The sequence below is a fragment of the Osmerus mordax genome, chromosome 12, assembly GCF_038355195.1.
Source record: "Osmerus mordax isolate fOsmMor3 chromosome 12, fOsmMor3.pri, whole genome shotgun sequence".
In the NCBI taxonomy this organism is placed as follows: Eukaryota; Metazoa; Chordata; class Actinopteri; order Osmeriformes; family Osmeridae; genus Osmerus; species Osmerus mordax.
In genome coordinates, this window is record NC_090061.1 from 17,431,135 (window position 1) to 17,447,930 (window position 16,796).

The following is a 16,796-nucleotide window of genomic DNA, read 5'->3' on the forward strand; positions in this document are numbered from 1 at the left end:
GGCAATGAAGTTCAGGTTAGTAGTTAGATAGACTTTTGATTTAAGGGGAGTGCCGAACATGTTCTGTGCCGTTTGACTTCCTAAACAGCTGTGTAGATGTTTTTGTAGTGTCTCGCGTAGGCTACAGCGTTGCAATGAGCTACACTGGTTTGAAACCACAGGTAATTATAATTTCACCCACAAATCGTTTACTTGTAATCTAATGTCATAATAAATCCCACAACGAAAATGTATTTGTGAGGAATGTTTATTTTAACGATTGAAAACAGATGCATCATAGACCGCTGAAGTATGTGTTGCCCGGGCAATAGAGGCTAATGTCATGATGCTAATACTTCAGTGAAATAGTAGACTACTGTTTCCGAAAGTATATGTACTTCCTTAATAATATCAGCTTATATTGTACATTACACATCACAATTGTGTGTCATATCACAAAGTAAAATGAGTAAATAGTTATCACCCTGGCCTCTTTGCTTGTGGCGTTTCTGCCTTGCAGTAAAGCAGTTAGCTTAGCTATCTCCCAGAAGTTAATGAGCTGCTAAACTAACGTCACTGTGTCCAATCCCGACCGCTGTAAACTACTATTAGGGACTTTAAGCAGCGACGGTTGAAGGGACGGCTACGGCGTTCGAGAAAACTAAAATCCTATCTCTAAATTCCATCTCAAAATTTCCTGCCGTTGTAGCCCAGCGGTCTACTAACGTAACGCTACGTGAGAGCGACTGGTTTGCCGTACTCTGAAAAACGTCGGATTTCAAGCAGGTGATTATACGTTTTTATCGTATTTGACACTGCCATTTCTTTTACATTCGATTCTACCGTTAGCAGCTTTATGTGGATTATTAGTATATTTGTTAAAGATACTGGCTAATTTGACCGATTTTCCTGTTTGTTCATAGACATGACATCATTTGCCAAAACTCAAGAGGATGCTAGACCACAGTACTGGTAAGTAACATTACCGTTAGTTAGACAGGCTAACGTTGTAGCTAACAAATTGGCTATTCTCAACAGTTTTGATTAGAATTATTTATCAAGACAGGTATCTTAACTATAGCATACTTATATCCAAAACTATGTAGCAGGTCATATTTTGAAGCTTGGTTAACTAGTTGCCCAAAAGTATCTAGTGCCCCCATGGAGTGGACAGAGAGGCATGATGTGATAATCGCAAGAGAAATTCTAGTTTCAGAGCCTTTCCGATTCAAGAAGGGGAGTGTGGACAAGGGGAAGACTTGGTCTACTATAGCAGACGCCCTGAATAGTTCCCTGGACCTTCAATTTAAAATTTCACAAAGGTCTGTGAGAGAGAGGTTTGCCCTGATCCAGGACAAATATAAGAAGAAAAATAGTAAAGATGAGGAGTACCGGGACATCAATAGAAATCACAGAATTAGATCAATTAATTGAGGAAATAACAGAAAAGGAGAAGGCAGTTGAAGAAATGAGAGGATGTAGTGACAGAGGCAAGATCGATGCAGACAGGGCCAAAGCAGAGGAGGCTAGGAAGAGGGCCATGGAGAGGATAGGCCAGACAAAACGAAGGCTGAGTGAGGATGGAGAGGAGTTAAGCAACAAGCATAGGAGAAGTGGCAATGATACAATTGCATTTTTGAGAGAGAGAAGTCAAATTGACAGAGAGCTGAGAGAGAAAGAGCTAGAATTTAAAAAGCAAGGGATGGAGGAGCAACCTAGGAGGGCACAACAGTCGCAGTAGCAGATGATAGATGTGATACAAATGATGCAGCAACAGCAGGCCCAAATGCAGGCTACCCAGGCCATGCTCCTTCAGCAGCAGCAGCAGCAAGGGCAAGCATTGCTTGCTGTAATTGAAAGATTAACCAAATAGTGATTCATTGATTCAATTTAAGAGGTAATGTCTGAAGCACTAGATATGTAGAATCTGTCAGCTGTGCTTTTGATGAAAGCAATGTTATTACACTTTATGTATACTGTAAATTCTACTTGTGAACACTTTGGCTGGTGTCTTACAAATCGTGTTGACATTTGATATCATGTTGGTTACTTTTAGAAACATGTCAGGCAACTTGTGTTTTCTTTTTTTTCTCTTGCAGTGAAACTGGACTGGAGCATATTCAGTGTCTGGCCATCCTGGTCTAATTGAAAAACTCACAAAATAAAATAAATAAATAATAATAAAATAAATAATAATATAAACAAATCATTTTGAGATGACCGATGTTTAATAATAAAACTAAATATTATACATGCATGTCGGGACATTGCTCTTTATTAAGGTGAGATCTTATAGTCTTGCTACTATAACATGTCTTGATTAACAATTAAATACAATTTTGTACTACAATCTTATCATTATATATATTCATACTAATACCATAAAAATGTCAAAGGTGTATAGAATTTAGTAATTTATTTCAATGGATTTGTGGGTTAAGGCTTTAGCCTTAGTTAACATATGCACTCGACAGAGAGTAAATAACTCATGAAAAATAGTCCAGAATGTGTGGAGGATCCAATTTAAAAAATGTGGATGTCTGATTACCATACAGGCAAGTGAGTGCATTTCTTAATAAAGCAGATACAATGTACAGTTTTCCTACGCTACTCAACCCAATTTTTTTATTTTTCCATGAACTTTTTTTAAGTCCATGAACTTAAAATAATTGGCGATGTCTCCAAACATCCACTCTACAGACACTCTCACTTCACTCATGCATTTGTTGAATGCCATCATCTGGGGAGTGAGATTGACATTTCTGAATGGGGCCTGGAGGTGGACACGCAGTGGATATGCAGGATCTCCATATAGGCACATTGGATGGCCGGCTGGGGACACTGCATGCTGTTCCATTACAGGTAGTAAACCAGAGTCTGCTAAAAGCCCTGAATCATGTTTCCTTCCCTCTGCAAAACAAAATAAGTATTATTTATTACATCAAACTCAGCATTAGGAGTAGGCCTAAATGTGTTTTTTTTCTGTAACACTTTGTCACATAAGTCAGGGAACTTACCTACTGGACCATGTAGGTGGGCAATTAAGCCATTTTGGATGGCAACTGCCTGGAACTTCAAGCTATGCACTCTTTTGTGGCCATTGTACATCACCCGCTGGTTCATTCCTGGTCTGGCGATAGGTCGTACTGTGCCGTCTATGAAGCCAAAGCAGTTGTCCAGTGGTGCGCCCATTTGTTGTATGCAGTCAGCATATGTTTGCAAAGCAACTGGGTTTAAAATTGTGTTGTTCCACTCGGTAATTCTGCGATGGTGAACATCGTAAATGAAATCTAGCACGCAATTTGTTGCCATGCACAAGACTGGTACTGGTCGCTGCCCAAATCGCTGCATCATGTCGCTATAACGGCATGGGTATGTGAGCCTCTTTAGTAGCATGCAGAGCGCCTCTGTGCCAGCCACCACACTTCTCTGCTCGCAGACGAACTCGTCGGGTATGCCAAGAGCCTCCACCAGCAGTGGTATGTCAGTTTTTCTCACCCGAAACTCAGCAAGGCATTCATCTTCCTCCATATCATCCAAATTAAAAGGTGTATACTGTTTATACGGCAAATCTAAATTGCTGGACCTGTTCATGTCATACAGTAATGTAAACTCCTCCTCTGTTATTAAATTATCATCTAAAGAATATAACAAGTGCTCCCGGGCCATTTTAAGAGACATTGTAGCCTAAATAATGTTCAGACCAACGTCGGTTACGCATTAAGTAGCTGTTGAGAGGTTACAATGTTGCTTAGTGATAATCAAATACCACTACTACGGCAACCCCATGGAATGTTTAGCGGACGCCGTAGCCGTCCCTCTAACGTCACTGCTTAAAGTCCCTAATTGTCCAAACCCGAACGGGGTTTGGACACTCAGTTTCCGGTCTTTTTGCCAGCATTTTCTTTTGCTATCGCCAGCAAAGTGTAAGTAGTATTATTTTAGGCATACCAAACAATCTACGTGTAAAATTTCATGAACATATATGGACGTTTACATGTCTAAATAATATAGAAAGTTACTTTGGCCGAAAGACCACCCCGCGACACTCGGGCGACGCTTGGGCGACGATCTTTACTCTGACAAGTGTGTCTGTGTTGTCATCGTACTGCTACTATGGGTTAGCATATGTGTATTTCAATGCTAGCTTAACACTACTTTGTCTTGCCAATGAAAATACACGATCATGTATGACGTGATCTGTAGTCGAGGGGAGGAAGGGATGAGGGCTAGCAAACTTTGAGAAGAGTTCAACAAAACATCCAGCAGGTGGTGGTATACAGTCAAATTGAGATTTTATCGCATAGTTTGGAGATGTTGAAGCGTGATATCTTATTGTGGAGGACATAACTACATCCCCGGATATGTTGACAGCATTGATGGTCAGTTTGGTGACCCTGGATCAAGTTAATATCCCCAGAAAAACAGCAGAGGCCAGTGTTTAGAAGTGCGGTCGGGTTTGGACAAGGGTAGCGCACGGCAAATATTCCGGCACCAGCGTCTTTTGACCGGCTCTAGTAAAGGCTAAGCTAACTCAAAATTTTTAAACAATATTTAGCTCGAAAGGTAAGAAGTTAAAGCTTAACGTGAAATCAGTAAATCAGCTGAAAACGTGATACGATTATTTTTTATCAATATTTGAAGTGGCATTTTATCAGAATGTTAGCTAAAATCCGGTCGGGATTGGACACAGTGACGCTAATGTTCTGCTAGAGGTAGTCACGCGAGTTTTCATGACGTTAGTGACGTAAGTGGCATCATTGACTGTGGCTAGCAAGTTAGCCACCCTTAGCTTAACGTTTTGCCACAAAAACTTAATTTCTACTTAAACCGTGCAACGGAACGTAAATCCCAATAGAAGCAACTCAATCGCTACCAAGACGAAACTTTTGACACCTAGGTTGTCTATGTAGGCCAAATATTGACTGAGTTTTAGGGGCGCGAAAATAAACAATAATAATAATAAATATATATGTGAGAGAACAAAGGTTGTGCCCTTGCCGAAGGCAAAGCACACCCAACTAGAGGGTACAATTTCTGTGGAAATTGTAAGGTGTGCTCGCTTGCGTCAGTTGCAGGTGGGTCCGTCCACTTAAGTTTTTTCCCATCTCGTGATATTTTCAAGCATTTAGCCTACTCAAGAACTCCCTTTGAAACAAGCGAACCCCCTTTGAAACAAGCTACTGCAACAACGTTGTCACCGGCAGTATTTCAGATGGAATCAAGATTCAAACAGTACCATCTGCTAACTGAAAATATTCCCCCAAAAACGTAAATAAGCTTTACATCTTTTCAGGGACAAATGGCTAATTCAAAAGAAGTTTGCTACGAGCAAGATAGTTGCGGTGGCTAGCCAAACTTCACTGAGTGAGGGGATTGTTTTTAAGCGCCGGAAATGAGAATGTTTCTTTTGACATAAAGTTTAGGCTGTGGCACTGAAGCCAGCGACGCACCTCACAAGCTTGAGTTTAAATACATTCTTCAATGTGACATTACTTACTGTACATGCAGGTCTTGATTTTCTTAAATGTACATGTATGATGCTGCTAGTACACCACGGCACGATACTCGCTGTGCAACAGCACATCTATGCACGTTGTATCCATGCGTCGTTGCTAACGTAACAACGTTGTCACTGGCAGTATTTCAGATGGAATTGCGATTCAAACAGTACCATCTGCAAACTGAAAATATGCCCCCAACAATGTAAATAAGCTTTACATCTATTTAGGGAGAAATGGCTAATTCAAAAGAAGTTTGCTACGAGCAAGCTAGTTGCGGTGGCTAGCCAAACTTCACTGAGTGAGGGGATTGTTTGAAAGCGCCGGAAATGAGAATGTGTTTTGACATAAGGTTTAGGCTGTGGCACTGAAGCCAGCGACGCACCACACAAGCTTGAGTTTAAACTTTACATACATTCTTTAATATGACATTACTTACTGTACATGCAAGTTTTGATTTGCTTAAATGTACATGTATGATGCTGCTAGTAGTAGCAAAGAGTCAATATAAGTTATTTGGTAGTAGTACACCACGTCACTATACGATACTCGCTGTGCAACAGCACATTAATTCAATGCTTCGTTGCTAACGTGTGCTGATGTGGTGACGTAGCTAGCACTGAGTACCCTTCGTTGACTAAAGGCACTTTTTTGCCACAAAAACGTTGTAACCTCCTAAACCGTGCAACGGAACGTAAATAAAAATACAAGCAACGCAATCGAGACCAAGACAAACATTTTGACACAGGCGTTGTCTATGTAGTCCAAATATTGACTGATCCTTAGGGGGGCAAAAATAAACAATAAATAAATAATATATAGGTGAGAGAACAAAAGGTTGTGCCCTTGCCGAAGGCAAAGCACACCCAACTAGAGAGGGTACAATTTCTGGGTAAATTGTAGGGTGTGCTTGCTTGCGTCGGTTGCACAGGGGTTCGTTTTTTAATGACATTTTTACAACTGATATTTCTGTATATTTTATATAAAAATGCATAGGGCCTACTTATTATTTATAAAGATTACATAGATTTAAAAGCATCTTTTTTTTGCTGCTCATTTACAACTCAAAATACGAGTGAAGTGTAGAATGAAATATGATGTCTTCTCATTTACCCTGCAAGAGGCAGCCTCATAGCTGAATCAAAACGAATAAATTTGGCAGACCGGTGTAAAAATTGACCTAATCTCTATGACTTAAACGTCCTTTTAAGTTTTCCCTTCTCGTGATATTTTCAGGCATTTAGCCTACTCATATTAACTCAGTAAACTTCAGCTTGCTCAGAACAGAGCGGCAAGACTGGCACTTCACTGATCTGTTAGGAGTAGTGTGGAGGTTATGCATGCCAGGCTGTCATGGATGAGGGTGGATGAAAGACTGGCATGTAGCCTTATTCTGTTTTTAAATAATGTGTATTCCTCACAGAAACCTGTCAGTTTGTATTTACAGCTATCACCTGCAAATGAGAGACATGGTTATAATACTAGACAGGCAATAAGTGGTCACTTTACTTTTCCTCTACCCAGAACCAATGCACTTAAGAAAACAGTAATGTACAGAGCCATTGCATACTGGAATGTGCTCCCCTCATATGTGACTCTAACAAGAAATAAATGTGATTTAAAAAGGAAACTTAAGGCAGCTATAATTAGAAAGGAAATTATAGTACATTAGATTATTAATTTAGGTATTTAAGGGATTTTAGGTATTATTTTACTTTTAATGTAAATGTTGTTTTCTAAGTCTGTGTTTTTGTGATAATTGATCATGCTGTACTGCATTTTATGTATTTATATTGTATTGTAATATTTTTTTCCTGGACCCCAGGAAGAATAGTCTCCACCATGGTGTAGACTAATGGGGATCCTTAATAAATAAATAAATAAATATTGCATTCATTCATTAATAAAGAACCCCCTTTGAAGATTATTCTACGATGTTACCGGCCAGGGGCGGTTTTAGGCACGGGCGGACCGGGCAGCCGCCCGGGGCGGCATTTTTTCATGTCACGTGGGGGGCGCACGAGCATAAAATAAATAAATAAAAATCTCTGCGCTGCGAAGCGGTTTTCTCTTTTATATCATTTCACTGTGTGGGGAATTGGCAAATTGGCGCCCCCTTCAGGCAGCTGCAGGCACCCCTGCTTGCTGAGAAGGTGCAGTGCACAGAAGCTGTGTGAATGGAACGGACAAGGGGGGGGTCCACTGTATAGTGCAATACTCTAAATTAGTGGGCTAAAGTCAGTTGCACCTCGACTTTCTTCCAAATAACGCACATTTCATTCATAATATTATAAATATAGGCCTAAAGTTCCTGCACATTTTAGTTTTTTTTTAATTGTGTGAAATGGATAATAAAAATATGTAACACAAAACGATTGTGTCACCAAGGTGAATTGGTTTAGTCTTGACTTCTGGTCGTGAGTGACAGTGTTGGGGGGATGGGAAATCTGTTGACTGTTGAGTGCCAAAGAAGAAGATGGACAGGAAAAGGTCAAGTAAGCCATCAGGTGCCCAATTTCGAAAAAAAATATAAGAAGAAGAGGAGAAACGAGAAAAAGATAAAGGTATGCAAATATTTCTCTGTATGATTATTACAGTATCCATGTCATGAATGAAGGGCTAATGTTAATTGGTAGGTATAGGCTAACTCTTATGTTTGTTAGCCTTTTTGCTATGATGCTTGCTATGCAACAACAATATTTCGGTTTTAACTCAACAAACACGTGATAACATTTCACCATAATAGTGTGCTTTGCAACAAAACTGTTACAAGTTCAGTTATTATGTATTTTCATTATTTAGGTTAGGCCCTGTAATTAGCCAACGGAATTTTCTAATTTCAATGACAACATTTGCTATTTGCTACAACTATATTTTGTGACAAAGTATAGTTTAACGTCATAACTAAAAGTGTTCCTCCCTAAAGGTTATATTAATATAGCATGTAATAACAGACATTTAGCGTGTAAGGGCATGTTTATGTAACCCTCCTATTATGTTTGGTGTCGATTTCAATGGGGGGGGGGGGGGGGCTCGAAGGGCGTCTCGCCCTGGGTGTAATTCAATGTAGAACCGCCACTGTTACCGGCAGTAGAAGATGGAATCGCGATTCAAACAGTACCATCTAGTGATGGGAAGTTCGGATCATTTTATTGATTCGGTTCTTTGAATCTCGTTCAGTAAAATGAACGAATCTTTTTTCGAGTCATTTACATTTAGTCATTTAGCAGACGCTCTTATCCAGAGCGACTTACAGTAAGTACAGGGACATTCCCCCAAGGCAAGTAGGGTGAAGTGCCTTGCCCAAGGACACAACGTCATTTTGCACAGCCGGGAATCGAACTGGCAACCTTCAGATTACTAGCCCGATTTCTTAACCGCTCAGCGACATGACTCCTTGTCATTCGTTCATTTCAACGGGGGGGGGGGGGGGGGGGTCACGTGGGGGGGGGGGATACAATGCGGGTCACGTAAAAAAAGGATCCAAAGACTCGTAGAAAGACCGAGTTGGGAAATGAACGAATCGTTCCCTCTAGCGTTTCCTCTAGCTACCACTACAGAGCCTATGCAGGTCACGTGAAAAATTATCCAAATACTCGTACCCGAAGACCGAGTCGGGAAATGAACGAATCATTTCTGTTTACTTGGACGAGCCTTTGCAACAGTCCCGATGAGCCTATGCAACAGTCCCGATGCGCGGCCACGAGAAAATGAACGAATCACTCTTTGAGAGGACTCGTTACTCCCGAATCCTTGTAAGGATTCGTTCAAAATGAACGAATCGTTCACGAACGACACATCACTAGTACCATCTGCTAACTGAAAATATGCCCCCAAAAACGTAAAAAGCTTGACATTTATTTAGTGGAAAATCGCTCATTCATAAAAAGCTCACTGGTAGCGATCATTGTCAGTAACAACGCAAAGTGCGATATAGCCTGTGTAGAGAAGCTGCCCCGTTAAATTGTACTACTACAGTACAGTAGACTACTGCTGTGTTCGTCTTGGTAGCGATTGCGTTGGTTGAATTGGATTTAACGTTCCGTTGTACGGTTAGGCTGAAATTAATTATTTTCATGAACAGATTGACAAAGTTTAGGCTGTGGCAATGAAGTTAAGGTTAGTAGTTAAATAGAATTTTGATTTAAGTAAGGGGAGTGCCGAACATGTTCTGTCGCCGTTTGACTTCCTACAGCTGTGTACAGTAGATGTTTTTGTAGTGTCTCGCGTAGGCTACAGCGTTGCAGTGAGCAAAACTGGTTTGAAACCACAGGTAATGATCATTTCACCCACAAATCGTTTACTTGTAATGTCATAATAAATCCTACAACAAAAATGTATTTGTGAGGAATGTTTATTTTAACGATTGAAAACAGATGCATCATAGACCACTGTAGTATGTGTTGCCCGGGCAACAGAGGCTAATGTCATGATGCTAATGCTTCAGTGAAATAGTAGACTACCGTAGATGTGGGCCTACTTCCTTAATAATATCAGCTAATATTGTACATTACATTTCATAATTGTGTTTCACATCACAAAGTAAAATGAGTAAATAATTATCACCCTGGCCTCTTTGCTTGTGGCATTTCTGCAGCTGCCTTGCAGTAAAGCTATAGTTAGCCTAGCTATCCCCCAAGTTAACAGATGCGAAACGAATGTTCTGCTACAGGTAGTCACACGTGACGTTAGTGACGTTAGAAACATCAGTGACTGTGGCTAGCAAATTAGCCACCGTTAGCTTCACTTTTCACCACAAAAACGCAATTTCTACTTAAACCATCCAATGGAACGTAAATAAAAATACAACCAACGCAATCGAGACCAAGACAAACCTTTTGACACCGCCAATGTCTATGTATTCCAAATATTGACTGATCCTTAGGGGGGGCAAAAATAAACACTAAATAAATAAATATATACATGTGAGAGAACAAAGGTTGTGCCCTTGCCGAAGGCAAAGCACACCCAACTAGAGAGGGTACAATTTCTGGGTAAATTGTAGAGTGTGCTTGCTTGCGTCGGTTGCAGGTGAGTCCGTCCCCTCAAGTTTTTCTCTTCTAGTGACATTTTTCAAGCATTTAGCCTACTCATACTGCGTAATTCATTAAGACACGATACTTGCTGTATCGTGCAACATCTATGCACGTTGTATCCATGCGTCGTTGCTAACTGGTGCTGACTCTGTGACGTAGGCTAGCACTGATACCCTTTGTTGACAAAAGGAACTTTTTGCCACAAAACCTTAAGTTCAGCCTAAACCGTGCAACGGAACGTAAATCCCAATAGAAGCAACGCAATCAAGAACAAGACGAACATTTTGACAACGCCGTTTTCTATGTAGTCCAAATATTGACTGATCCTTAGGGGTGGGAAAATAATAATAACTAGAGAGGATACAATTTCTGGGGAAATTGTAGGGTGTGCTTGCTTGCATCGGTTGCACAGGGGTCTGTATATTTTATATAAAAATGCATGGGGCCTACTTATTATTTATAAAGATTACATAGATTTAAAAGCATCTTTTTTTTGCTGCTCATTTTTTGCTTCTCATTTCCCCTGCAAGAGGCAGCTGACAGGCTGAATCAAAACAAATACATTTGGCAGACCGGTGTAAAAATGGACCTAATCTCTATGATTTAAACGTCCTTTTAAGTTTTCCCTTCTCGTGATATTTTCAGGAATTTAGCCTACTCATATTGCATTCATTCATTAATAAAGAACCCCCTTTGAAGATTATTCTACGACGTTACCGGCAGAAGATAGAATCGCGATTCAAACAGTACCATCTGCTAACTGAAAATATGCCCCCCAAAACGTAAATAAGCTTGACATTTATTTAGTGGAAAATCGCTCATTCATAAAAAGCTCACTGGTAGCGATCATTGTCAGTAACAACGCAAAATGCGATATAGCCCTGTGTGGAGAAGCTGCTCCGGTAAATTGTACTACTACGGTACAGTACTAGACTACTGCTGTGTTCGTCTTGGTAGCGATTGCGTTGGTTGAATTGGATTTAACGTTCCGTTGTACGGTTTAGGCTGAAATTAATTATTTTCATGAACAGATTGACAACGTTTAGGCTGTGGCAATGAAGTTCAGGTTAGTAGTTAGATAGACTTTTGAATTAAGTAAGGGGAGTGCCGAACATGTTCTGTCGCCGTTTGACTTCCTAAACAGCTGTGTACTGTAGCTAGATGTTTTTGTAGTGTGTCTCGCGTAAGCTACAGCGTTGCAGTGAGCTACACTGGTTTGAAACCACAGGTAATGGTAATTTCACCAACAAATCGTTTACTAATGTCAGAATACATCCTACAACGAAAATGTATGTGAGGAATGTTTATTTTAACGATTGAAAACAGATACATCATAGACCACTGTAGTATGTCTTGCCCGGGCAACACAGGCTAATGTCATGATGCTAATAGTACTTCAGTGAAATAGTAGACTACTGTTTCCGAAAGTAGATGTACTTCCTTAATAATATCAGCTTATATTGTACATTACACATCACAATTGTGTGTCATATCACAAAGTAAAATGAGTAAATATTTATCACCCTGGCCTCTTTGCTTGCATTTTTTTTTTGCTGCTCATTTACAACTGAAAATACGAGTGAAGTGTAGAATGAAATAGATGTCTTCTAATTTCACCTGCAAGAGGCAGCCTCATCGTTGAATCAAAACGAATAAATTTGGCAGACCGGTGTAAAAATTGACCTAATCTCTATGATTTAAACGTCCTTTTAAGTTTTTCCCTTCTCGTGATATTTTAAGGAATTTAGCCTACTCATTGCATTCATTCATTAATAAAGAACCCCCTTTGAAGATTATTCTACGACGTTACCCGGCAGTAGAAGATGGAATCGCGATTCAAACAGTACCATCTGCTAACTGAAAATATGCCCCCAAAAACGTAAATAAGCTTGACATTTATTTAGTGGAAAATCGCTTTCATAAAAAGCTCACTGGTAGCGATCATTGTCAGTAACAACGCAAAATGCGATATAAGGGGAGTGCCGAACATGTTCTGTCGCCGTTTGACTTCCTACAGCTGTGTAGATGTTTTTGTAGTGTCTCGCGTAGGCTACAGCGTTGCAGTGTGCTACACTGGTTTGAAACCACAGGTAATGATAATTTCACCCACAAATCGTTTACTTGTAATGTAATGTCATAATAAATCCTACAACGAAAATGTATTTGTGAGGAATGTTTATTTAACGATTGAAAACAGATGCATCATAGACCACTGTAGTATGTGTTGCCCGGGCAACAGAGGCTAATGTCATGATGCTAATACTTCAGTGAAATAGTAGACTACTGTTTCCGAAAGTAGATGTACTTCCTTAATAATATCAGCTTATACTGTACATTACACATGACAATTGTGTGTCATATCACAAAGTAAAATGAGTAAATAGTTATCACCCTGGCCTCTTTGCTTGTGGCGTTTCTGCAGCTGCCTTGCAGTAAAGCTATAGTTAGCCTAGCTATCCCCCAAGTTAACAGATGCGAAACGAATGTTCTGCCAAAGGTAGTCACGCATGTTTTCGTGACGTTAGTGACGTAGTGACGTTAGTAACGTCAGTGACTGTGGCTAGCAAATCAGCCACCGTTAGCTTCACTTTTCGCCACAAAAATTTAACTGAAGCCTAAACCATGCAACGGAACGTAAATTCCAATAGAAGCAACTCAATCTCTACCAAGACGAAACTTTTGACACCTACTTTGTCTATGTAGGCCAAATATTGACTGAGTTTTAGGGGGGCAAAAAGAATAATAATAATAATAATATATATGTGAGAGAACAAAGGTTGTGCCCTTGCCGAAGGCAAAGCACACCCAATAAGATATATGTGAGAGAACAAAGGTTGTGCCCTTGCCGAAGGCAAAGCACACCCAATAAATATATATGTGAGAGAACAAAGGTTGTGCTCTTGCCGAAGGCAAGCACACCCAATGATTGATTACTAATTTTATTTATGAGTCCAATAGTGCAGCCACATTCTTAAAATGAAAAAGCATTTCTGCAAATGCATTTTAATTTTCACATTTTACATTTCAAATTGAATTTTGGTATCTATTTGTTGGGGCATATTTTGAAAATTAAATCTCAAATGTCTTTATTTTTCGTTTTAATTAAGTGAAAGATTGAGCACTCTTGAATAAGAAAATTAAAATGCAAATAGGATGATTGATTACTAATTTCATTTGAGTCAGATAATGCAGCCACATTCTTAAAATGAAAAAGCATTTCTGCAAATGCATTTTAATTGAAATTTAGGTCACGATTTGCTTCCATAAATCCCTGGCGGTTGTTTACAGGCTGTACTGCAGTTTGCCTCCGACTATCACGTCTCAAGCTCGTTATAATATCGCATGCTGACCACGTCAATGATGTAGTGTTGGAAGTAACTGTTTACCACAGATATTAGCACAACGTTAACTAGCGAGCTAACAAAAATTACGGTAGCTATGCCAGGCAAATGTACATTCAACAATGCTTGGCTACACATTTTATTGTGGCTATCTAAAGCTCAAAACGTATCATGTGCAAAGTGTAAATTTTGTGGAAAAGAATTTGACGTTTCCAATATGGTTGAGGCTGCGCTAACTAGCCATATGAAAGGCAAAAAACTAAGCCGCGTTGCGACCGAGACAAACAACACTCTCATCCCCAGCTACTTCAACCCAGGACCAGCCACTGTTCCCACTACGAATTCCCCTACGAATCCTTCTACCGCTGTTCCCACTATGAATTCTACTACAAATCCTATCAAGCAAACATCCATATTGGCCACTGTAAATAGGAATTAAGTCCTAGCTGCCTAGTTGTTGTGGACTTTGAAGGTAGTGAACTCTTATTATTCATACAAGTCATGCAAGATACATCGGTCATATTTCCCAATATGTTCCCAGACAGCCAATTAGCACCATTTGCCAAAATGTGTATGTATTGGGATTCTGCCTTTGAAGTATTTGGAGCCTGAAGCTATAGTTGAAGAAAGGTAGGCTTCCAGCTAGGTAGCCAAGCCACACGCATCACCAAAAATAGTTATGAAACCAGAGGAAGGGTCAAAATAAAACCCCTTTGCAGATTATTTTTAACAGCATGGTGGTGTATTTATTTTATTTATTTATTAAGGATCCCCATTAGTCTACACCATGGTGGAGACTATTCTTCCTGGGGTCCATGCAAAAAATATTACAATACAATATAAATACATAAAATGCAGTACAGGTGTACTGTACAAAGTTGTATGCATTGTGAACGGTGGACAGCTCACAGTGTTTAAATAACAGGCTAACAATACAGACCATAACCAGACACATATTCCTTTTTTACAAGCAGCTTGATTTCAGAAGGTTTCTTTCAACATTGTAGGGCTAGGTGCATGTTCCTGTGCAATACACACTTTCTGCTGCACTTTCGTGAATCTGCAACAGTTTCCAAAGGAACTAAAACTTTAAAGAGACACTTTCTAAACCATGATTAGAAACTATGTTATCATACCCACAAATAACTTGCTGTGTGACTTGTCAATACTGTGAGAGAGAACATACAGTCTGTGCACAGACTAGCAATGGTCTCAGCAGTTTTTAACATTCTGTCAAGGTTCTACAGATGGAAAATTGCCATTTGGCTAATTCAGGCAGATTTATAATCATGTTCATTAATGTGCTGCTCCTGTAAATAAATAAATAATAATGACAAATTCAGCAAAAGAATAGCGTCAAGTATAGGGCTTTGGGAATGGAGGAAGAAAAAAAACATGAAGGTACATTTACATTTATTCATTTAGCAGACGCTTTTATCCAAAGTGACTTCCAAGAGAGAGCTTAACAAAGTGCATAGGTCACTGATAACAACAAGATAGCCCCAAAAACATTGCAGGTAGCCAAAACATGAAGCACATATTGTGAACAACCAAAATAAGTGCCAAAGGGAAGAACCACAAGAGCATGTAGTTAAACAAGTTACAATTAAACAACATGAATTGCTATAAGTGCAAGTGTACCTGTAGAAAAGCAAGCAACAGTAAAAAATTGTTCAACAATTTAAATTTAAAAGATACATACAGTATCAAAGAAGGAAAGCATGTAAATGATTTATCAAAGAGAAGAAATAACAGGAAATCCCACACATAAACAAGTAGAAAGCGTGTAGAAAAATCGAGGACGAGAGGAAATGGATTTGCAAGTGACAAAGTTTGTACTTCACAACCTCAGTTTGACTTAAACCAGCATTGAATGTTCTCTTAATTAATTCTGAGTGAGAATGCCTGCTGAAGTGTAACTTAGCTTACCGGTAGTTTAGTTAATAAGCTTACTGTACTGTGCACTGCTCAACATTGAAAGACAGAGATGACAGTGCTTTGTGTCTGTATGTGTGTGTGTGTGTGTGTGTGTGTACCATAAAGGTTGGCTGCTGTAGTAAACCTGCAGCATCAGCAACTATGTTGATTTGCTGTGAAAGGTCAGCTCCTTCGCCTTTGAACTGCTGCCTCTCCCATACATCTATATTCACACACACATACACGCACACAAACCCTCACAAACACACACAGGCACACATACCATGCAGTACACTCACAGACACGCACAGACACAGTTACCGTATTTCTTCGATTAAACGCCGCCCTCGAATAAACGCTGCCCTCGCAAAGGCCGCACCAAAAATGAACATTGTGTAAAAAACGCCGCCCTCGATTAAACGCCGCACCCAAAAAATCTGAAAAAGGTTATTTTTTATTTTTAGTAAATCACAAGTGTATTATAATTCCCTCGAAGCAATAGCAGACACGTGCTACAGGTTTATTTGAAGCTTATTCTCCAAATCCACCGTGAAAACTAACCACAGTGGGCCTATAACGAGAAAATAAAGACCACATTAGCTTAATATGAGCATACAACAAGGCCGTAGCCATAGAGTCAACATTGGGGGGGGGGAGAATTCAATTTTTTATGGTAATTTCGGACAGCGTGCGTGGTTGCCTGTCGTGGCGTAGCGCATTTATATTTTTATGTCAATATATTTTGACCAGATTTGAATATGGAGCTGCTTTTTTATTGGGGGGGATGTGTCCCCTTGTGTGGACACATCCCCCCCCAATAATGTGTGTGTGTCGACTCTCACTCACGAGCGTTCCAAAAGGCCTTCAAAATAAAGGCACTGTACTCTTACAAAATAAAGTCACTTAAAAAATACTGAATGAAAGTATATAATTATAAATTATGACATTGGTTGAAAACAAATTAAACATTATAATAATGTAATCGCGACAATTACATGTAGCCTACAATATTGCGAGGTAGC

General features: G+C 39.6%; 1 long non-coding RNA gene across 1 annotated transcript; it reads left to right on the forward strand.

Annotated features, from left to right (window-relative positions):
* The first annotated feature begins 658 nt into the window (after positions 1-658).
* LOC136953880 (uncharacterized) lies at positions 659-3,005 on the forward strand. Its single transcript, XR_010878022.1, has 3 exons — positions 659-765; positions 903-951; positions 2,079-3,005. It is a non-coding gene; the product is annotated as an uncharacterized lncRNA (long non-coding RNA).
* The last annotated feature ends 13,791 nt before the right edge of the window (positions 3,006-16,796 follow it).